Below are 25004 nucleotides of genomic sequence, written 5' to 3'. Positions count from 1 at the left end.
ACAACTCGGCAACACTCTCAGCGTGACGGGCACCCATTTAGACACCCTTAGTTGCGCTAAGTCGATGAACTACCGGGTTCTGCTCGCATGAGGAAACTATGGGGTGTCCCACTGTGTTACATGTTGACGCTGGCGTTAAGTAGAACTCCAGTGAAATGTTGTGCAAGTGTAACGTAATTAAACCACCTAACATCTCACATGAATTTATGAGCTGTGGCCTTTCTTTTTCATGTGTCGACACCTTGCCGTTTGCAGTGTCGCCGAGGCCGAGGGTGACGTCTGAGGGCGCCACCCTCTTGCTCCGTTACATCGGAATGTCGTATGCACCTTAGAGCCAAGTTTCTAACTTGTACGTCGCAGTGGCAGACAGCTACAGAATTTCGAAAAAGTGATCTTTTGATTGTGCTACGCAGTGTAGATGCGGGCGTTTACTTCATGCTGATGTTTTGTCCAGATCCAACTGGAAGTAAACGCTTGTCGTAAGTCTGATTATGGGCTTCCAAAACTGAATGGTAAACTTCGACGTACGTCTTTAGATTATGTCCGTAAAGGAGGAGTATACTGATACGACACTTACGAATGTAAGTTTTGCAAAAAGTTAAAAGAATTAATTTTTTACTGTGGGACTTACGTCTACACGGACACCTGATTCGCAGTCGTGGAGATAGTCCATAGACCTCGAAATTGCATTGTGCTGTCAGACATCTGAACCATGTTTAACAAAGTTTCTAGGTGGATTTGTAAAGTTGCAGCATTAATACTCCGTTCCAGCGGAATGTGTGTGTTTTAAAAGTTCCTGGCAGACTCAAACTGTGTGTAAAACCGAAGTTTCGGAAGCGTGGGAGAGGTAAAAGCGGAGGTAGAGCTGTGGTGGGCAGATATGACTCCGGCCTGGATAATTCACTCGGTAAGAGCATTTCTGACAAAAGCATGCTTCTGGAGTGGAGTCTTGGTCCGGCACACCATTTTAATTTGGCAGGAATTTTCAGTAACAGATCTTATCTATTTAAAAATGTACTATATACAGAAATATCTTTAGCTTATCAGTGGTGAGTGCTCTGCTCCTGGTAGATGATGTCAATGTGCTAACCATGAGGTGCTAGAAGTAAACCAGTAAAGTGGTTCATGAGTCATGCTCGGATATCTCGGTTGGTAGGTGCTTTAATATACTTCTTCATGAATCTTCCCCATTGTACCAGACTCTGTGTGTGTGTATGCTGTATATTTACATGTGTACGATTGCTGACGTTATGAACATGTGTTCCAGCCTGTTCTCTGTGGGTCGTGCCTAGGTAGATCAGTCTGAAAGTATTCTGGTCGGGGCCGAGGTCCGGTACACAGTTTCCGTACCTCTCTGCATCAAGCTAGAGATAAATAAAAATTGTAGATCCCTTCGCACAGTTCTGATCAAGATTTTAGGGAGATCCCTTGGTCATCAGGCAAACTCTGTACCTCGAAATCCCATTCTGTTCTATGCCAAGCCTATTGGAACACTTTCTGAGAAGAACGATGTTCTGTGGCACGGGCAAAATGATAGTGGCGAGATAATATTTCATTCACCTTAAGATAAGCAACCCAATATACATAAATTGCCGTAAGTCCTTAGATCTAAGTTGGGTTGCCTCTCTTAAGATGTATGAGATACTTTTCACACATGTATTACTTTGATGAAAGGATTTAGATGAATGTACATAGACAATGCTGCTAGTTTTATTGTTGATTTTTAGTTTGATCCGACGGCAGTCACGTTACTCTCCCATCTTCAATGGAGCCCTCATACGAATTCCACACATGTTATCTGGATATTCTACTTCTACATTTAATTACAGAACACCATGGACATAAAAAAAAAATTGCCGGCCGAAGTGGCCGTGCGGTTAAAGGCGCTGCAGTCTGGAACCGCAAGGCCGCTACGGTGGCAGGTTCGAATCCTGCCTCGGGCATGGATCTTTGTGATGTCCTTAGGTTAGTTAGGTTTAACTAGTTCTAAGTTCTAGGGGACTAATGACCTCAGCAGTTGAGTCCCATAGTGCTCAGAGCCATTTGAACCATTTTTGAACATAAAAAATTGGAACTAAAAATTTCGATTTTAGCCACCCCGAACAAATGTGACGAGTAGGGAATTAACGATGTAAATAAAGTGTGATATTGAGATTCATAATAGCACACAGTCCTCTACACAGTGGGTGATTCATGCTGGTATCTTACAATCGTTAACTACACAATGAAATGCACTGAGGTGATAAACGTGATGGGATACTTGCCCATATCATGTCCGACCTTCTGGCGTAGTGCAGAAAATCGACGATTCAAGAAGTCATAGAATGTTCCCTGCAGAATATTGAGCCATACTGCCTCTACGGTCATCCATAATTGCGAAAGTATTGCAAGCGCTAGAATTTGTGCCTATCCATCACGTACCACAAATGTTCCATGGCATTCGCGTCTGGCCATCTGGGCGGTAAGATCATTCGCACGAATTATCCAGAATCTTCTTCAAACCAGTCGCGAACAGTTGTGGCCCAGTGACATGGCGAAATGCCACCATCAAAATTCCATCGTTGTTTGGGAATATGAATTCCATGAAGGCTGCAAATGGCCTCCAAGTAGCCGAACATAATCCTTTCCAGTCAATGGTCAGTTCAGTTGGATCAGAGGACGCAGTCGATCCCATGTAACAATAACCCACACCATTATGGAGACACCTCCAGCTTACACAGTGCTTCGCTGAACTCTTGGGCGTGGGCCACGATTTCGTAGGATCTGCACCACGCTCGAACCAACTGAAATCGGGACTCATCTGACCAGGCCACGGTTTCACTGTTGCCTAGAGTCCAGCCGATATAATATGAGCTCAGGATATGGGTTGCAGGCGACGTCGTGCTCTAAGCAAAGCCACTCGCTTCTATCGTTTGCTGCCGTAGCATATTAACGCCAGATTTCACCGCTCTGTCGTAACGGATACGTTCGTCGTACATCCCACATTGATTTCTACAGTTATTTCAATCACAGTTGCTTGTCTGTTAGCACTGACAACTCCACGTAAACGCCGCTGCTCTCTGTCGTTAAAGTAAATGCCGTCGGCCTTGCGTTGTCCGTGGTGAGTGGTTGTGCGTGAAATCTGGTATTCTCGGCACAGACTATGGATCTCGGAATATTGAGTTCCGTAACGATTTTCGAAATGGAATATCCGATGCGTCTAGATCCAACTACCGTTCCGTGTTCAAAGTCGTAATTCCCGTCGTGCCGCCATAATCACTTTGGAAATCGCCTGAGTACAAATGACAGCTTCGGCATTCCACTGCTTTTGTTTACATTGGATACGCATTGCGACCGTCATCTGTATATGTGCATATCACTATCCCTGACTTTTGTCACCACACTGTACTCGCCTCCTTAGACGGAAACACTTGACGAAGAACCTTATTTTACTGTCATGTTTTGTAGGTAAAAGTTAGAGATGTCCCCTTTAGTGGTACACTTCTTATCTACAAGACATAGTACATAAACTGTATATCGGAGATTCTAAACTACAGTAGCAGACAGGTAGACAGTGCAGAGTGCGAAGCCACTTCGCCAACATGTGTTGTCTCGGAACGAGAACGGATTGGCCTAATGCATAGATGAGTAGCTACGCGCAACGGAAACTCAGTGGTTTCCCTGCAAGTCTGCGGCCACAACGGGTGGCGCTGTGCGAAACATGGACGGCGGCGCTGTACCGCGGGCAAAGTAGCTGTCCACTGCAAACAGTTGTCGCTAAGCGACATTTGAGCGCCGTTTGTGTTGGCGAATATCGCGGTAGCTTGCTGGACAGCGAGACATTCAAACACAGCTCCGACACGAACGCAGTGGACGCTTTGTCCTTGGAACTCGCCGTGGCTGGGGTGGAGTCGGGGTCCGGCACATATGGCGGCAATGGAAATTGCCTCCACAAAGCGGCAGTGTCAGAATGGGAAGCCGGAAATGTCAAGTTGCTTTACTGCTCTCCGTATACAGAGATGATGTGGCAAACATTACAGCTAAGAGGACTCCATTGCAGGTCCCCGTGTAATTAAGTAGGTTACTCAAAGTGAAACGTTATACGATACCTCGGTTTCTGGTCGTAATTTCTATTAAATTTTCAGGTAATTGAGCAGTTCCAAAATTAACTGGAACATAGTTCATGGGAAGATATTACCTTTCGAAAGAATTCCTTTGCTCTCGTCCATTGTCAGGATACATCTGTGAATTCGTTGTTCACGTACGTTCACAATTTTCTAGTTTGCCCTCCATCTCCTTCGGCAGACACCGTGATATCTGTATTTTCGATACAATATCTCCGAGATTCGTCTCATAATTGAAGACTCCTTCCAAATTGTATTTTGCTTTTTCCTCTATATTTACTTTCTTAAATTAGGACTTGTGTATTTAGTATTCTGTAAGTTGTTGATCCTGTACAATTTTCACTGCAATTTTGACAACCTGTACTCACGTGTTTTTATTATTTTAGTTACTTTTTAACCAACACTCATAACCAAATGTTTAAATGATAACATTTTCCCACAACGGATAATATTTCTGGAGTAAAATGCCTCTTCATTTACATTCTACGACGGTGCCTACTCTTGACAGCTTTCTCGAATCCTAACATACAAATTCAACAAATTTTACGAAACAACACTTACTTATAAACAAGCATTCGAAAATCGAATTGTTTTGAATCCAATTAGTAGTATACTCGTAGGAGATAACCCTAATAGGCAATAAATGTGACTACTGTCCGCAGCTCGTGGCCGTGCGGTAGCGTTCTCGCTTCCCGCGCCCGGGTTCCCGGGTTATATTCCCGGCGGGATCAGGGATTTTCTCTGCCTCGTGATGACTGGGTGTTGTGTGATGTCCTTAGGTTAGTTAGGTTTAAGTAGTTCTAAGTTCTAGGGGACTGATGACCATAGATGTCAAGTCCCATAGTGCTCAGAGCCATTTGAACCATTTTTGTTTACTTTCGCCGGCCGAAGTGGCCGTGCGGTTCTAGGCGCAGCAATCCAAAACCGCGAGACCGCTACGGTCGCAGGTTCGAATCCTGCCTCGGGTATGGATGTGTGTGATGTGCTTAGGTTAGTTAGGTTTAACTAGTTCTAAGTTCTAGGGGACTAATGACCTCAGAAGTTGAGTCCCATAGTGTTCAGTGCCATTGTTTTGTTTACTTTTATAAGGGTAAATAGAAAACATCAATAAGCAGTAGGCATACAATAGAGAAATTAATCACGTAATACTTTTTTCCTCTTGACATTATCGTGCCCAGTAGACCAACACATAAAACATATGTTCCTTGCAGTGAATATTACGACTGATTCCGCGGTGTAAAAATTCTTGAAAATATCAGGAAGTGCAACCAAGCAAAGATTCCAGCCCTTAATGTGATATGCCCTGAGCCTAAAAATTAAAAGGAGTGAAATCAATATTAGAGATTATTAATCTCTACATAGTACCACAGTAGGAGAGTAACTACTTTCTGGGCACAAATAGACTATCGACCTTCGGGTTGACAACTTAGAGGGGCATGGGCAGGGGTATAGGAAGACGTTGTAGGTCACACCCGTGGACTACTTAGATGCAGGGGCGATATATATTAGCGACAGGAAACTGATTCACAAGCTCGTCAGGAAAAATTCTGCCTCGCCGTCAAAAAATTTCATCTCATATGCGCGCACAAGGGATTTCCATTTCAAACATACGCAACTGAAAAAAAAAACACACACACACACACACACGGTCCGCCGCTCGTGGTCTCGCGGTAGCGTTCTCGCTTCCCGAGCACGGGGTCCCGGGTTCGATTCCCGGCGGGGTCAGGGATTTTCACCTGCCTCGAGATGACTGGGTGTTTGTGTTGTCCTCATCATTTCATCATCATCCAGGAAAGTGGCGAAATTGGACTGAGCAAAGATTGGGTAATTGTACGGGCGCTGATAACCACGCAGTTGAGCGCCCCACAAACCAAACATCATCATCACACACACACACGCACGCACGCACGCACTCGCGCCTTTCACCTCCGAATCACATATCAGTATTTTACTGGATATTAAAATAAAGCAGCCAGTTAGTGTGTAGTGTGACGATGCTGTGGTTTGTTGGCAGCACCATCGATAATTTTCCATTGCAGTGTGCATGGACAGTAACTTCCTACAAGTTTCGTAATGTTAATGAAAAGGAAAGGTTTAATAAATTTTGTATGACTATATGATGCAGTAAAAGTGTGTTATTACTTACGCTTCATGCTACGAACTTGAAATGTGGCAGTGGCACGAACACTCGTTCTGTCAAGACGCAGCCATCGTTATTGTGCAACACTAGCGTCAACTACTGTAAACGATTTGAAGCTGTGAGCGTAACTTTGCTGGTTTGCTTAGCGATTTCTGTTTACGTGTGTATACGAAATGTTGTATGGGGAGCTCATCTGTTACAATCTCCGAGTTAGTCTAGGATTATATGAATGTTTAATTAGATGGGCCATTGACTGGAGTGTTAAATTTGTCTTTGAACTGTTCTGCTCCGAATATGCTGGCGCTATTTAATGTGCACTGGTGTTTCTATTTCTTGTTCTCTAGCATTAACTCATTCGCCGTCTGTTGTAAGTTTTGAGCAACGTTGAATCAGCTTTTAAACTTTCAAATTAATGTTCCTTAAACATTGTTTTGGATGGGTTTTAATCTTGAGGGTATTCAGCGCCAGTCTTTTCTGTAAATATTAAGCCAAAATTACCTGCCACATGGATAAGCTCATATCTATTATTCTTTAGTTTCAAAAGAGCATTCAATGTCTGTTGGTTAATCTGCTATTCTTCATCACAAGTGCCTTATACACCTATATTAGCAATTTTAGTACAGTATTTGAAACTTCTGCTCATAATTAAAAGGTTATGGTCCTGTTCACTTAACTTAGAGTTAAGTAATTGCCTAGTAAACATTACGTTCCTTTAAGGGACTCGTTAAGCTTCGAAAGACCTGAAGGCCTTGTTGCCGGAGTTCTTGACTTTAGTGTCGTAATGAGTATGCTGTCTGTTAACAGCTTGGCTTTTGAGCTGTGACATTGTAATTGTGGCGTCATTTCAAAGGGAGTTTTCCACAGAAGACAACTGAAGCAAATCGTGCTACGCTGCGTTAACAGCCGGCCGGAGTGGCCGTGCGGTTCTAGGCGCTACAGTCTGGAACCGAGCGACCGCTGCGGTCGCCGGTTCGAATCCTGCCTCGGGCATGGATGTTTGTGATGTCTTTAGGTCAGTTATGTTTAATTAGTTCTAAGTTCTAGGCGACTAATGACGTCAGAAGTTAAGTCTCATAGTTCTCAGAGCCATTTGAACCAACCTGCGTTAACAGTGCTCCAAAAAGAAAGAAAACAGTACTTTGAATTGTAAGACTAAATGATGTGATCAGGACATATTCATCTTTGGCCACGGCTAGTTGGAAGCAATTGAAGTATTGCTTTGATGCTCGAAACGTGGCGATATTATCAGTATGTGTAAAAGTTATCCACATTCAAAAATTGAATAAAAATGTTCTGATGATTTCAATTCTAACGGAACCAAAGGGGATTCATGAATCATTGGCCAATGTGAATGTTGTTTTTTTCGGATCAGGTGAAGTTGTCTTAGCTGAAGTGACATTTAATATAAATTTCGCAATAGCTGATACGAATAGTAGCATCTCTGACTTATTGGAGTTACGCTACCAACTTCGAGGTGCTTTTATTTCACAATACGTGGGTAAACGTATCAAAAAGAGTGCTTTTCCGGGGATACACAAACTTTATTTGAATTCTGAACCGAAGAAAGGTGAAGTCACCTGTGAGAAAGAATTAAGTGACAGCTCCGAAGTAGAAACACAGAGATTATCTTTGCGAGAAAACTAATATCGTTGGACAAAAGATGTGATATTAACGCTGAGTATCGTCGTGCCTAAGAAAGGATTTAGGTAAAATAATATCTTCAAAGAATGATAAATTGTTATGATTGATTGTACAGGTTTTGTTGGGAATGTATGTCCTGAGATGTTTACGGGCAATTTCCAACTGTATATTGATGAACCACCCAAGAACCATGGACTTGCCGTTAGTGGGCAGCAATAAAGATACCGATAGCCGTACCATAGGTCCAACCACAACGGAGAGGTATCTGTTGAAAGGCCAGACAGACGTGCGGCTCCTGAAGAGGGGCAACAGCCTTTTCAGTAGTTTCAGAGCCAACAGTCAGGATGATTGATTGATAAGGCATGTAACGTCGATCAGAATGGCCTTGTTGTGCTGGTACTGCGAATGGCTGAAAGCAAGAGTAAAATTCAGTCGTAATTTTTTGCGAGGGCGTACAGCTCCACTGTATGGCTAAATTATGATGGCATCATCTTGAGTAAAATATCATGGAGGTAAAATAGTCCCCCTTTTCGGCTCTCCGGGCAGGGATTACGCAGGACGACGTTGTTATCAGAGGAATCAAAACGGGTGTTCTACGCAGTGGAGAACTGAATGTCAGATTTCTTAATCGAGAAGAAACGTTAGAAAATTTAAAATGGTAAGTGAATAGGTTAAACTTAGGTACAGTAGGTATTATTGAAGTTCTGTGACAGGAACACCAGGACCAGATGTGGACTCTGACCACAATTTATTGGCAATGAACTGTAGATCAAAACTGAAGAAACTGCAAAAAATCAGGAATTTAACGAGATGGGACCTGGATAAACTGAAATAACCAAAGGCAAAGGAACCACAGGTTGTAGAGACTTCCAGAGGGACATTAGGGAGCATTTGACTAGAACATGGGAAAGGAATAGAGTAGAAGTAAAAGCGATAGCTTTGAGAGACGAAATAGTGAACACAGCAAAGGATATAGTAGGTAAAAAGACGAGGGCTAGCAGAAATCCTTGGGTAACACAAGATATATTGAATTTAATCGATGAAAGGAGGAAATATAAAAATGCAATAAATGAAGCAGGCGAAATAAAAATGGTTCAAATGGCTCTAAGCACAATGGGACTTAACACAATCTTAACATCTGTGAGTTTCTATGGCAAAAAAAAAACAAGATGGTGTTAAGACAATCAGAATTTAGAAAACGGAACTGCTATTAATGCACAAAAGCTTAAGCCCTTGACGATCGAACACCAAAACAGAATCTGCAGCTTAACTATTTATCTTTGAAACTACACAGTGGTGTGCGCCTGTTGTATGAGTTGAACAGAACACCAGAAACATCTTGTAATCGAAAGACTAGCCCACCCTGATACAATGTATAAAGACCTGTTGGTCAATGTACGTGACACAGACATGACAGGACGCCATCAAGGGGCAGCAGCAGTAAAACGAGCAAGAAAGATCAAGAAACCAGTTTGAAGAGGGAAGGAGAGAATACAACAAAGAGAAATTATAATACTAATAGTATTGGGAAGTAAGAATGGACATCTAGCGCCTGTTTTACTGCCGAGAAGTGATATTTGTGCGTTGAATAAAGGGTGGTTTTTAATACTTAGACAACAGAAGCCTTATACGATATTCACTGTTGGTGGAATACACATTATTGATATCACTGGAAACAGGGGAAAACCAGTGAGAGGGGAACCGTGCGAACAATTCATGTAGAAGCTCATGCATTTACACATACTTCCTCAGTAATAACGAACATGACTGTGCAACTATTAGTAGGAGTAAACTGAATAAGTGAACAACAAGTCATATTACTTTTTGAAAATGGAAATTTGTGCTTACATGTCAGAGTAACTTAGCTGTGCTACTGTTTGTGAATCACAGTGTAGAGGAAAATTTTGTGAGTAAAAATTTAAAGAAATACATGAGTTTTAAGAAAAGCAGAATGTACAGTAGGAAATGGTAAAACGGCCTTCCAGGAAATGGTAAAGACGAAAAGTCTGTTGATCACTGAAAAAGTATATGCTAATAATGATGAAAAGGAGGAATTATCAAAATTATTAAATCAATACAATTCGATATTCTTTGATAAACCTGCACTTAGAAACGGTTATGAGTTTAAGGGACAAATAAAATCGATAAAACATTTTTCAGAAATCTGTCCCACCCTTTGGGAGATAACTAAAACGGTTAATCAAGGTGTAATTTAAGGATCAATAAGGGCAGACAATAGTCCTTCACTGATCAGTAGGGAACCATGTGGGAATGTTCTCTATGCATGCATCACAAATCAGGTAATGGAAACTGAGTGAGATAGGCCCGTATCTATTCAAGAGATACTGGTAAGACTAAGGAGGATTCTGTACATCAAATGTAGAGATTTAACCTGTCTACTGGCAAGTGCAGTTACGCCTTTGTTCCTCACCAGTCATGGTTTTCCTTTTTGAAGGACAGTCTTTTCAATTTAAGGTATTCCCTTTTAGTTTGAAATTTTCTGGGAATGTGTTTATGAGTGTGCTCGACCAAGCCTTGTGGACAGAATTGATCACAGATTAATGAAATGATTTTACTATGTTGCGACCTCTGTCAAACTCTAAAAGACGTAGTATGAAAATTTTATACTATCAAAATTATAGTCTCATTAATTAAGTCGACCTTTGAAACAAATGTAGTAAAATATTTAAGACACCAGATTAACACAGAATGAATACAAACCCAGTTCTAACAAATTAGAAGCCATCACCCAGTGCCCTAATCTGTTTTTTAGGAATGGTGGCTTTTATAGGAAGTACTTGAGCTGATTAAACATTGTACATCCGAAATTTTTGAATTTACTAAATGAAAACCAAAATGGCTGTGGTTAGAAAAGGAAACAAATGTATTTCAAGCTATAAAACAAGCACCTTAAATGCTAAACTGTTGAACCACCCAGAAATGGATGAAATACACCACATCCCCATGTGGAAAACCAGTTAAATTTTTTAGGCAAATTTTGAAGATACACATAGGAGGCATAGAAGTACAGCTTTTGCGTATTGCACGCTAAACTGAAATGAATTTAATTACTCTGTAGCAGAGAAGGATACTACAGCAGTTGTTCGAGGACATGGGTAGTGCAATACAGTGTATGAAGACCTACATGCGAATGTAATAGCCACCATCTCTGCAATTTTTGAAAGTATCTGAAGAATCGTAATTTTGTGCCATGTTCAGAATCGTTATAATTTAACAAAATACGTAATATTTTGCATTTACATGGTGAGGTATGGAAGACATTTGTTATAATTTTTTATGCATATCTATAACAGAAAAAAATGGAATGATTTGTTACAATTCTGTTGTAAAATGGCGAAGTTTGGGTAGAATTATTATGTAGTGTCCACTGTAGAATATCATAAGTTGTCATTACCAGTGGATGATGACAAATATTTTGCACTGAAATCTAAATTTAACACATGAGCAGGGGGTTGGTATTGTATCTGGATGCTAAACGTGAAAGCAGTGAATGTGGGTAACTGAATGCATAGCAATCCTCATTTCGTTCATATATCTACGTGTACTACTACTACTGTTCAGTATCCCGTTTCATGTCGTTTGCATTGTCTGACAATGTATGTCAGTCCTTGTCAAATGCAAATTAACCTGAAATTTAGATCAGTGGTTCCATGTGTGTTTTGTGCTGTTATAGAACAAATTCATTAAGTATATCAATAAATAATACAGACACTTTTCTTTATTTCTTTAAAAGTGATACAGTGAAGAAGTTATTATCCACTGCAGCTTTATCTATAACCACGGTCAGCAGTTAAGCCCAGTGTATTTTGATAAATATAAGGGGTCATCAAAAATCTTCCGTTCAAGGGCCATAGAGTAAAGAAAAGGTAAGCCAATCAGGCAAAATCTGTGCCAACATTGGGGCAATCACTGCACAGATGAACCAGGTTGAAGATATTCTTCCAGTGAAACACTGTGTCCCGCTGCATGGAGTAGTCCGTAACTGCCTGCTGCGCATCCTCATACAATAGGAATTACCAACCCTTCAGGGCCTTTTGTAAGGCGCCAAAGGCTTAATAATCCCAAGGAGATAGACGAAAATAAGGTAGGTGTCTCCCATTTCAATTGCTGTAACTTACGCGTGACGACATTTGCGACATGGCGAGGTGTGTTACATCAAGGAGCAGAATTCTTCAGCGGTGGTTTTTGATACATATGGTACCCTGCACACATGCTTCATTCTCTGTAGGGCATCTACCACCTTTTGTCATTCGGCAGCCAAGAAAATAATAACATCACGGTGATCCTAATTGGATGCATTTGGTAATAACGTCAGCATAGGTTAAATTTTCGCTTTTACCACACGTACATCGAACAAAAACGAATGCCACACTAATCCTTTGCTAATGTATTTGTGTTGTATACCAGCATAGGAGCCACGCTACATCGCACATAAGCTGTAGCAACACCAGTAAACGAATATTTTGTAATAGCCTCTTATAATACAGGCATGAGGCATGGAAAAATCTAATTTTAGCCAGCACTGGGCGCTGTACGAAGTTTGGTACAACGACTCAACAATGTCTATTGAAAAGTGCTGCCTAACAACAAAGCCTATTGACAAGTGCAGCCTAAGCTGTAAGTTAGATCAGTAGCATTGGTACGTGAAACACGTGAATCTTTTTGTACTGTTACAGAACAGTTAAGTTGTAACAATTATGTTATATGTGTTTTGCTCACGAAATCTTTGTTTTTGCATATATAATACAAACAATATCATTTAGGATCAGACTGAATTTTCTTTTACGATTAGAGACCATTAGTTATACTTACATATTACGATAAGCGGTTAGCTTGTCTTTAGTAATCGAAATCTGTTTGTATGTCATAAATAATTTTCTTTGGTAAAAAGATTTTATTTTCCTGCAATATAAATTTTCTCTATTTGTAGATGGTTGCCTCTCATTGTCTCAGACTGCTTTGTGTTTACGCTTCATATCTGGTGCAGTACAAAGTTATATTTGGTATTACGAAAATATGCTATACATGTGAGACAGCGCATTAAACACCACGTCAAATCGTACCATTTTTAGAATGGTTTATTGTGCTGAGGTGTTGGAAAATATAATGCTGGTGTGCAGTCATGCTGCCATAGTTGTGTCTTCGATACAAAGTAATAAAAATACCTGTACTTATTGAACAGTCACTAACATTGTTTATATATTCTTGATGTATAATTTTCTTCTAGCCTGAGATAACCCTTGGTCATTTCGTTTTGTAACATCAGCATTTAGCCAAAGATGAAGTGTAATCCATTACTAAAACGTGTTTTCTTAGCACATAACACGTGTTTTGTACTGCTACAGAGTAATTTATATGTGAAAAAGGCACATAAAGTGTAATCTATTACTGCAACGTGTTATTTTAGCAGAACACATGTGTGCTGCATTGTCATTCTGTAACATAGACGTGAAAAAAGCATTTTTGTACTTGAGAGTCTGTAATCTTCTTTTAGTGGGCAAATGTGAGCTGCAAAATAATAGTACTTATATATATATATATATATATATATATATATATATATATATATATAGTTTTAGCAATCACTACGCCTTGCACCATGTGTGGGGGAAGATTGAACTCTGTTATTTGAGGAGTTCAACTTAACCTAAAAATTATATCAGCAGTAGTATGACGAGTATTTGATAAACAATACAGACATTTTAGACATAGAAATATTTAACTGGTGCGTAGACGATGTATCATAAAAAAGATTGATCTATGTTTTGTTGACAACCGCAAATTAACCATTAATTTATGTCAACAGTAATTCGTTATGGCAAAGAACAAGTTTAGGTCTTACAATAGATGCACAAACTTCATAAATATTTTTCTGTACATGAGTATTTAATATTAAAATAGTGACACAGAGTTACCGTAAGTTACGCCCTTTACATACTTTTAATGAATAACCGAGTATTTTTGTACAAGATGAAGAATTCAGTAGGTCCACATAGTTTTAAAACTTGCTGAGATGGTGGCTATGTATGGATTCTAGGTTGCTCTCCTTCTTACCACCTATTGATCCAATATCGTATTCGTGTTAAAAACATCATTTCATAATCTTAAAATATTGTTAGACATTAGGATACAGCTTTGCGTGAAACGTTTCCATTAATATTAACATTAAAAAAATTTTTCTGCTCAAAAATAGCTTGTTATCATGAAATTCTACCTCACCATAAAAATGACCAATCATATCTTGCTTTGGAGGTACAATGACTTCTGCAGATGAACATTTTTAGTTCGTGGGTCATTTTTAGTCATTCCTGTTAAATTACGAAACAAAACGATCTCCATCTGTTTGTAAGCTATAATATGATTACTGTTACGCTGACTGTGAATCTCATATCGCTTATATTGTAAATTAGTGCAGAATTTCTCCTATGTAAATTATGTTGAAATGGCGCGATAATATATATATTCAGTGCATAATTTTTGTCACAGTTGTGGTGAATTAACATGTTCGTCACAGAAACACAACCTGTCATGTCCAGGACAAGTCGTTGGCCCCGCGTTCATGTTGCGATACTGTTTCAGTTATACTATGAGGATGGCTGCAAAAAATCAGCAATCACTTGCTTTTGCTGGCCGTGGGTTTCGTGCAACCCTATAACTCATACAGATAACTGCTATTTCTGCTTGTTCCTACCTATCAAGGCAAGATTTGCGATGAAGGGAAGAGGGACAGTTCAGCAACTGTATCTCCTTTCTCCCATTCGACCTACTTCAAACGAAGATAGTGTCAACTTCCTACTCCACCCCAAATCTGTGTTTCAAACATAAAATGAAGACAGTGCGGTAGAAGAGGGACACAAAGAGCCTTTCACGCTCCAGGAGTATTATTTCAACGAAAAAGATAATAATCCGCAAAGTGAAGGAGAATCGACATATCACATTCGAAATCTTAATTTGTCGAAGGATAAGTCAGAAATTCTAGTAACATGGAACATTTGAATGTGAATCGTGTTTCATCTTATTGGAAGCTATTCACAGAATCCTCGAAAATTAGTTTGTACGCAGAATTACTTTAAAACACATCCAATTTCTTTCTATTCCTAATGATCAATCAGGTCTTTTGAAGGAGACTTATGTCAAAATGTCTTCCTCTAAAGTTCTTACAGTCGGCGGCTCCATCTAGTACCATGGCAAATCACACTTAATTGTCTGGCACAGGGTTCATTGAACCATTGTCATAATAACTCTATATTATTCCAATCTAGAACAGCGAGCGGGAAAGACAGACACCTATACTTTTCCCGTTGTTTTATTACGACCACCGTTTGTCCCTATGTAGGTCGGTGTCAGCAAAATAGTTTCTCATTCTGAGGAGAAAGGTGGTCATTGAAATTTCGTGATAAGATTCTGCTGCAAGGAAAAAACGCTTTTGTTTTAACGATGTCCCCACGAAATCCTGTATCATGTCAGTGACACTCTCTTACCTATTTTTCTACAGTACAAAACATGCTGCTCTTCTTTAAACTTTCTTTATGAACTCCGTTAATCCTGTCTGGTAAGGATCCTACACGATGGAACAGTGCTCCAAAAGAGGATGGACAAGCGTAGTGTAGACAGTCTCTTTCTTACATCAGTAGCATCTTCTAAGTGTTCTCCGAATACACCGCAGTCTTTGGTTCGCCTTCCCTACAACATTTTCTACGTGTTTTTCTCAATTTATGTTGTTCGTAACAGTAATTTCTAGGTATTCAGTTGTATTTATGGCCTTTATATTTGACTGATTCATCGTGCAACCGAAGTTTGACAGATACCTTTTAGCACTCATGTGGATGACCTCACAATTTTCATTATTTAGGGTCATCTACCAATTTCGCTCTATACAGATATATTTTCTACATCGTTTTTAATTTGTTACGATCTTCTGATGACTTTACTGGACGATAAACGACAGCATCATCTGCAAACAGCCTAAGACGTCTGCTCCAATTATCTCCTAAATCGTTTACATAGATAAGGAACCACAGAAGGGCTATAACACTACCTTGTGGAACGCCAGAAATCATTACTGTTCCGTCAATTACTACGGATTGTGATCTCTCTGTCAGGAAACCACGAATAAAGTCACATAACTGAGACAATATTCCCTAAGCATGCAAATTGATTACAAACAGTTTGTGAGGTACAGTGTCAAAAGCCTTTTGTAAAATTACAAGTACAGAATCAATTTGAAATCCACTGTCAACAGCACTTAACACTTTTGCGAGAAAAGAACTAGTTGTGTTTCACAAGAACGATGTTTTCTAAATCCGCGTTAACTATGTCTCAATAGACCGTTCTCTTCGAGGTAATTCATAATATTCGAACACAATTTTTGTTCCAAAATGCTGCTGCAAATCGACATTAATGACATGGGCCTGTACTTTAGTGGATTACTTCTACTGCCTTTCTTGTATATTGATGTGGTCTGTGAAACTTTTTAGCCTTTGGGTACGGATCTTTCTTTGAGCGAGCGGTTGTACATGAGTGTTAAGTATGGAGCTGTTGCATCGGCATAGTCTGAAACGAACCTAATTAGTATGCAGTGTGGGCAGGAAGACTTGTTTTTATGAAGTGATTTAAGTTGCTTCACTACTCCCGGGATATCTAAGTTCTTCAAATTTGCAGCTGTTCTTGATTCGAATTCTGTAATATTTATTTCGTCTTCTTTGGTGAAAGAATTTCGGAAAACTGTGTTTAATAACTCTGCTTCTGCAGCACTGTCATAGATAGCATTTCCGTTGCTCTCGCTCAGAGGAGCAATTGACTACGTATTGCCGCTAGCATATTTTACTTACAACCAGAATCTCCTTGGATTTTTGAGTCTAAGTTTCGTTGTGCGAACAATTAAAAGCGTCTCACATTGCAGTGCTTGCTAAATTTGGAGCTTCTGTAAAATATCGCCAATCTCGAAAAGTTTGCGTTCGTTTAAATTTGATATGCTTTCTTCGTTGTTTCTGCAACTGTCCTCTGATCCATTTTGTGTACCAAGAAAGATCACCTCCGTTGGCTGTTAATTTATTTGGCATAAAATCTCCCAATTGCTGTAGATTATGTATTTTTTTAAATTCAAACGACATCTATTCTACACTTAGTGGTACATTGTTAATATGGAAGGAGTGGAGATTGTGTATCAGGAAGGCCTCAAGTGCTTTTTTATCTGCTTTTATGAATCTGTGTATTTTTAGAATAGACAAGACTAGCAGTCTCTAGCACTTCTGGCAGTCGTTCGAACCCAGAAAAAATCTCTTCTGATCCACAACGACACACATCATTGCTACCGACGTGAGCCACCACCTGCGGATGGCTGCACCATGTGCTCTTCATCGCATCTGGAAGGACCCATTCCACATCTGGAATGACTGCAACCGGTATGCACACGTAGAGCACATGGCCTTTCTTTCCCTTCTAGGCAGCTCGGATCTTGTAAGCTGAGAGGTTTCCTCTGAAACAGGACAAGGAACTGCATCTGACTGAAGGACAGTGTCAGCCACAGACAGCACCTGGAACCTGTTCGTCAAACCAACAACGAAGGCCTTATGTGCAGCCCTCTTGGAAGTCTTTCACCACCTCCCACGCCCTGAAGGGACCTCCCACGGGTGAGAGGCCTATCTTAGTGCGAGAAGTAACTGGACTGGCCGCCGGTGTCGAACAATGGCGGACTCAGACGTGCTGGACGTCCGTTGGATCCCGGCGGCCGGACCACGACAATGATGCTCAACCACTGGAGCTTCAATATGTTAACCGAAGACATCATAGCCTGGAGCTGAGAGCGAAGTTTCACCAACTCGGCTCGCATCCGCACACAGAAATCACAACCCCTACGCATACTAAACCCCATGAAGAACTACATTACACAGGCAAACGGAAGACTATGTACATGCGCTATTGGACTCTACTGTAGACACTGACGAAAACGCGAGAACTGTGTCTAATAAATTAGATTAATACGCAGACATTGAAAAACTGAACTACCAAATCTCTCAGGTGAGACTAAATAATTCACTCCTAATCAAAATATCCAGGGGTGTGCTGCCGGTCTATAGTGTCCAACGGGTACAATATTTCGGCAATCATACATGTCGCCATCATCAGGTGAACTGACGGACTGAACTCCTGTGAACGTGCCGGCACGGAGATCCGTACGCTGTGGCTGCTCAGAGAAAACTGGGTTCGGTCGCGGCGGCGGCCGATTTAAATACCCTCCGCCCGCGGCGCGCTCCCTCCGCCGTCCGCGCCCCGCGCCACGGTCAAGCGGTGGAACAGATTGCGACAGCGTCTGAGATGACGTCGGTGTGATGGCTCTGTCCGCCGTGGTCGTCACAACTATACGTTTGCTCGATTTACTCTTGATTAACCCAATCGCTGGTTCCCAAGCCTTGCTAAGATTATAGCCACAGTCACGGTTTATGAGGTCGTCATTGGTGCGAATTTCTATGGCCTCTCTAACAACGCTGTCCCAGTATCTCGACGTCTGTACCAGAATCCTCGTGCTGTCATACTCCATGGCGTGATTTTCCGACAAACAATGTTCAGCGACCGTCGACTTGCTCGGATACATCAGTCGAGTGTGCCTCTGGTGTTCACGGCATCGATCCTCGACAGTACGCATCGTCTGACCAATATACGACTTGCCACATTGACACGGAATCTGGTACACGCCGGCCTTCCTCAAACCGAGGTCATCTTTGGCGCTCCCCACCAGTGCACGAGTTTTATATGGAGGACAAAACACAGTTCCGACCTGGTGTTTCTTCAGAATGCGGGCGATTTTCCCCGAGAGTGCGCCTGTGTATGGAATAAATGCAGTGCCTACCTCCTCCCTCGTGACTTCATCCATCTCAACAGGTTGTGCTGCAGTGGTTGGGCGGAGAGCACGTTGAATCTGCCACTCTGAGTACCCATTTTTCGAAATACAGTTCTCAGGTGTTCCAATTCCTGGGGTAGACTCTCTGCGTCAGAGATAGTGCGAGCCCTATGTACTAGAGTTTTAAGTATTATTATCAAATACGCCGGGAGAAACTCAAGAATCACAATTCACTACTGATTAGGAATTTTGAATAAGTAACAAAACCGATTTACTTTTCTGAGTCTATTCAGTATTAAATTAACACGCAGAAACTCAAGAAACTAAACACCCAAGGCGCACAGATGAAGATTTGCAGTTCGTTCCCGGTTAGGGAGTCGTAAAATGTCACGAAATCGGTTACATTCCTGTTGTTGCTTGTGCATCAGCTGGCTGCTGCTGCCTGACTGGCTATCATCCTGTCCCATGTTCTTGCTAGTATTTTCTGTATAATCCTTTCATAGACGATTCTGCATAGAAAGTCGGCCTAATTTTCAACACTCTTTTATAGCACCACATCTCAGATTCTTCTATTCTCATCTGTTCCCGTTTTTCCACAGTCACCATTCCACTGTTACACGATGCTGTGCCCCTAACGTACATTCTCAGAAACTTCTTCCTCTAATTAAGGTCTATATTTGATTGTAGTATGTAAAACGAACGTGAATAAAACTGAAAACAGCTGTGATATAATGATTTCTACACGACCGGGTTTACGGCGTTAAAGCAGCATCTTCAGCTGCTTAGTACTGTCACAGAGATTAGCGCACGGAGACGCCTCCAGTACAGTGTTTGTGACACTACTAATCACCTGAATATGCTGCTTTGCCGTTGCGAAATCTGTCGTAAAATCATCACTTAACAGCTGTTTGTGGTTTAATTCAACCTCAGTTTGCCATGAATTTCGAAGGCTGTGGTTGCTTATACTACAAAGTTGTATGTGCTCCTGATAGATTTATCTTGGCCGGAGTGCCGTTTATGCCAGTGCTGGTCTGAGTCGTGAGTTAGTTTGCTGTCTAGGTAGCAGATTTCCTAAACATCATCTGGTTCGTGATCCCAGTTGTGATGTTAAAATTCTCGCTGTTCTCATTTCTACTGTTTCTAATTCCTTCCGCCTTTCTTCGATTTGCTCTCAGATCATATCGTGGACCATTAGACTGTTCATTCCATTCGGCAGATCCTGTAATACTTCTTCACTTTCACTGAGGGTAACACTGTTATCAGCGAATCTTATTACTGGTATTCATTTCACCTTGAATTTAAATCCGACTCTTGTACCTTAATTTTATTTCCTTCTTCGATGAATAGAATGAACAGTGGGGGTGAAGGAATATATCCCAGTCTTACACTTCTTTTAAAACGAGCACTTTGTTGGTGGTCTTCCACTCTTGCTGTTCCCTTTTGCTGTTGTATACGGAACATATCACCAGTCTTTTCCGTTGGTTACACCTATTTCTATCATATTCCAATATAAGACATTGCCGACGTTTTTCTCCAGGTCGACAAATCTTATGAACGAGTCTTGTAATTTTTTTCTTGCTTCCATTATCAAAGGCAAATTCATAACTGCCTTTCTGTTGCCTTTACTTTTCAATAGCCAAACTGATCGTCATCATTTTCTATTCTCCTGTTGTTAGTGTTGCTGGCAACTAGGATGCACTAGCTGACAATCTGATTGTGCAACAATTATCGCAGTTGTCGGCTTTTGCTGTCTTCGGAATTGTGTGTATGATGTTTTTATGAAAATCAGACAGTATATAGTCAGACTCATAGATTCCACATACCATCGCGAATAATTGCTTTGTTCCCAGTTCCCGCAGTTAATTTAGAAATTATGGTGAAATATTATATAACCTGTTCCCTCTCACTTGTTCTTGTGAATTCCCATGCCCTTAATTTCTCCGAAGGCTGTTTCGACTTTTCTATATGCTTACTCAGGCCATAGGACCATATTTATTTTTTATTTACTCACATTTTTCAGGCAAACATTGCGCCCTCAGGCCCCTTCCTATTTATTTAATTTCTATTTATTTCCGTGTTAACGAATGAATGTATGTTAATGAAGTGGTTTAGAAAATTCACTTGCACTTGGTCGGGAAACAACGACAATTTTTAACGTTGTTTTTTAATTGAGTGTGATACTAATGCACTACACTTACAAGAGAATGACAGTTTGAGTTACAAGACGATATTAGTTGTAACTGACGTTACCGTATCGATGACTGACAGTCGTTGAATTCAACACCAAACAAAACAGAAATTAAATACACTCCTGGAAATTGAAATAAGAACACCGTGAATTCATTGTCCCAGGAAGGGGAAACTTTATTGACACATTCCTGGGGTCAGATACATCACATGATCACACTGACAGAACCACAGGCACATAGACACAGGCAACAGAGCATGCACAATGTCAGCACTAGTACAGTGTATATCCACCTTTCGCAGCAACGCAGGCTGCTATTCTCCCATGGAGACGATCGTAGAGATGCTGGATGTAGTCCTGTGGAACGGCTTGCCATGCCATTTCCACCTGGCGCCTCTGTTGGACCAGCGTTCGTGCTGGACGTGCAGACCGCGTGAGACGACGCTTCATCCAGTCCCAAACATGCTCAATGGGGGACAGATCCGGAGATCTTGCTGGCCAGGGTAGTTGACTTACACCTTCTAGAGCACGTTGGGTGGCACGGGATACATGCGGACGTGCATTGTCCTGTTGGAACAGCAAGTTCCCTTGCCGGTCTAGGAATAGTAGAACGATGGGTTCGATGACGGTTCGGATGTACCGTGCACTATTCAGTGTCCCCTCGACGATCACCAGTGGTGTACGGCCAGTGTAGGAGATCGCTCCCCACACCATGATGCCGGGTGTTGGCCCTGTGTGCCTCGGTCGTATGCAGTCCTGATTGTGGCGCTCACCTGCACGGCGCCAAACACGCATACGACCATCATTGGCACCAAGGGAGAAGCGACTCTCATCGCTGAAGACGACACGTCTCCATTCGTCCCTCCATTCACGCCTGTCGCGACACCACTGGAGGCGGGCTGCACGATGTTGGGGCGTGAGCGGAAGACGGCCTAACGGTGTGCGGGACCGTAGCCCAGCTTCATGGAGACGGTTGCGAATGGTCCTCCCCGATACCCCAGGAGCAACAGTGTCCCTAATTTGCTGGGAAGTGGCGGTGCGGTCCCCTACGGCACTTCGTAGGAACCTACGGTCTTGGCGTGCATCCGTGCGTCGCTGCGGTCCGGTCCCAGGTCGACGGGCACGTGCACCTTCCGCCGACCACTGGCGACAACATCGATGTACTGTGGAGACCTCACGCCCCACGTGTTGAGCAATTCGGCGGTACGTCCACCCGGCCTCCCGCATGCCCACTATACGCCCTCGCTCAAAGTCCGTCAACTGCACATACGGTTCACATCCACGCTGTCGCGGCATGCTACCAGTGTTAAAGGCTGCGATGGAGCTCCGTATGCCACGGCAAACTGGCTGACACTGACGGCGGCGGTGCACAAATGCTGCGCAGCTAGCGCCATTCGACGGCCAACACCGCGGTTCCTGGTGTGTCCGCTGTGCCGTGCGTGTGATCATTGCTTGTACAGCCCTCTCGCAGTGTCCGGAGCAAGTATGGTGGGTCTGACACACCGGTGTCAATGTGTTCTTTTTTCCATTTCCAGGAGTGTAAGTCCAATATTCAAAACTTTAAAAGTCTTGTTTTTCCCACGCTCACTGATACGAAAGAAATGTAAAATTAATTATATCGCCTTTTTACGTAATGTAACTATAAAAAAGAATAGAGACTAGTCTAACGACCAAAGAATGGTCAATATATGATAAAGTAGCAGAGCAATGAATAAGCAGGTCAATCTACAAATACCCGAGAATCTCACTCATCGGAAAACGGATTGTATTTGTATCTCTATCTATGGCATAGCACAACGTAATACATCAAGTTTGAGTCCATTTAAAAAGATTCTTCTGTAAAAAACCTGGGAAGAAATTTCGAGCGTCAATTTCAGTTACTTAAATCCGAAATAACACATATTACTTAGAATCTTTCGCAACAAACACCAGAACAACATACAACAAGAAAACCCTCGTAAATAAATTCGTAGGTAATTAATAAAATGGCTATAATTATGAAACAGCTAAATAACGTCGCATTTGGAAATGAGAATGTCATAATATGACGCCTTATTGAATGTAAACACATTTTACTTGGTTGACATTTGTCAAAATCAAATCTTCCGGTGGTAGCGTTCCTTGTACCAAGCGTGAGCCAGCAGCTTTGCTATGATTGGTCGGCGCCCGAAGTCTAACGGCTGCCGGCGTAATTTACGCTGGATAACGTATACCATAACACACACGTAAATGCTCCACACATATCCTATGAAAACACGCCCTCCAAACGAACAGGTAAAAGCAAATGCAATAACAGCTACAGTAAAATAAAGGATAAAGACAGAGATAGGAAATAGCAATAATTACTGTACATGGTAATCAACAATGTCAAAACTAACTGAAATATGCTTCAATAAAATTACGTTTATTTCTAAGGAAAGCATGTATGAAGGAAAGTTGGTTTCCAAAAGAGAAAGTGATTACATTTAAAGCTTTGAGTCTTTACAGGGTGAGTGCGGGTGGCGTTGCAGTTTATATTTTTCTAACCGATGTGTCGATAGGTCTATGGCAGTTTGCTGTTGCTGACGGTGTAATTAATGCGGCTTCATCAGTCTTGGAATTGACACGGAAACATCATCCAGCTACGAATCCGTTTGTCCAGGCGGTTATTTAATTCTTCGTCGCATTTATTACCTTATAGGCCGGTAGGACGTAGTTGTTTATAACTCCACGTCGGTATGTGTGTGATTATAGTGTTCATTACACACACGTTTCTGTTTCTAATGTCCCGTACACAATTTCAGGACCGCATAAAATGCGATTCCACTGCATACTTTCAGATCGACTTTGCTGTCCAACTGCAACTATCGATATCCCTATCGCATCACAGTTCACACAAAAGTGCAACAAGATGTACACACAGACAAAATGAATCAGAAGAAAACAATTAAGAGAAAGAAAACAATATCTCCCGTAAGTAGCAATATCTTGCAAACCTGTTTGGAATATTTTGTTTCTTAACGTTTCAAAGTTCCGTTAGAAATCATACATCATTCAGCAAGGAGTTCTAAAACATGTAATTGAGAGTAGGTTGCCCTTTAGTCGAGCCACCGTTTCTCAAGTATATTTTCTCAACAACTGCAATCTAGGCCCTCTGAAACATGCTTATATTAATGTGACATTTGTCTCCCGCCACATTTTTTACGCTTCAAAATTGACTGTGTCTTAGGATGTGGCCAATCAATAGATACGCTCGTCTAATCAAGTTGTGTCACATACCGTTTACTCTCGAGTTCGTGTAAATACTGCATAAGTTAATCGATCTAATCGTCTGTTCCTGAGAATTCTCCTGTAGCATAATATTTCAAAAAACTCACAAGAAAATATCAAACGTAGATAACCTATTATTTCTTATTCATTTGATTATGAACTGCTACTTCTATGGTTGTTGGAATGCAGGGTGAGCATACTGGATTTTAATTATTTCCTATTCGAAACATCTTGCGGGAGGACATTTCAATACATTTCCAAAATATACCGTTGGGAGTAATATACAGACAAGATAATCATCTATTGTGCAGTAAAGAGAAGAACCCTCAAGGAAGTGATTATTTTTTGTGTAACACTGGTAGCTATAACGTAAAATTTATTATTCCTTGTGAGTGATGATGTTTTGACACACAATAATGAAAAGGTATGGTTAAAAATATTGTTCTAATGTATAATAAAGAAATAATTGGAGAATACCGAGAATCTCATTCATCGAACGACGAATTACATCTGTATCTCTATCCTTGCCATGCCACACACTCACATGCACCCTTCATAAAACATTAATTCATTTGTACGTGTTCTTCTTCTAGGTATATTACCGTACTTCCAGTAAACGAATCCATTTAAGTTAAGAGTCCAATGAGAATTCATAAGTTGGAAATTTCATGGACCACTTTACAGCTTGCAAATATGCTCGCTTCTTGTCATACAAAACACGAATCTCGACAAATGAAATAATTTTGACTGTAGACCTGTCACTATGTGAAAACGATACATTCTTTAGTACGTCGAAGGTAAAAAACAAGTTTAATCGCACAC

Source organism: Schistocerca cancellata, chromosome 2 (assembly GCF_023864275.1).
Source record: "Schistocerca cancellata isolate TAMUIC-IGC-003103 chromosome 2, iqSchCanc2.1, whole genome shotgun sequence".
Taxonomy (NCBI): Eukaryota; Metazoa; Arthropoda; class Insecta; order Orthoptera; family Acrididae; genus Schistocerca; species Schistocerca cancellata.
This window is presented reverse-complemented; position numbering follows the sequence as displayed.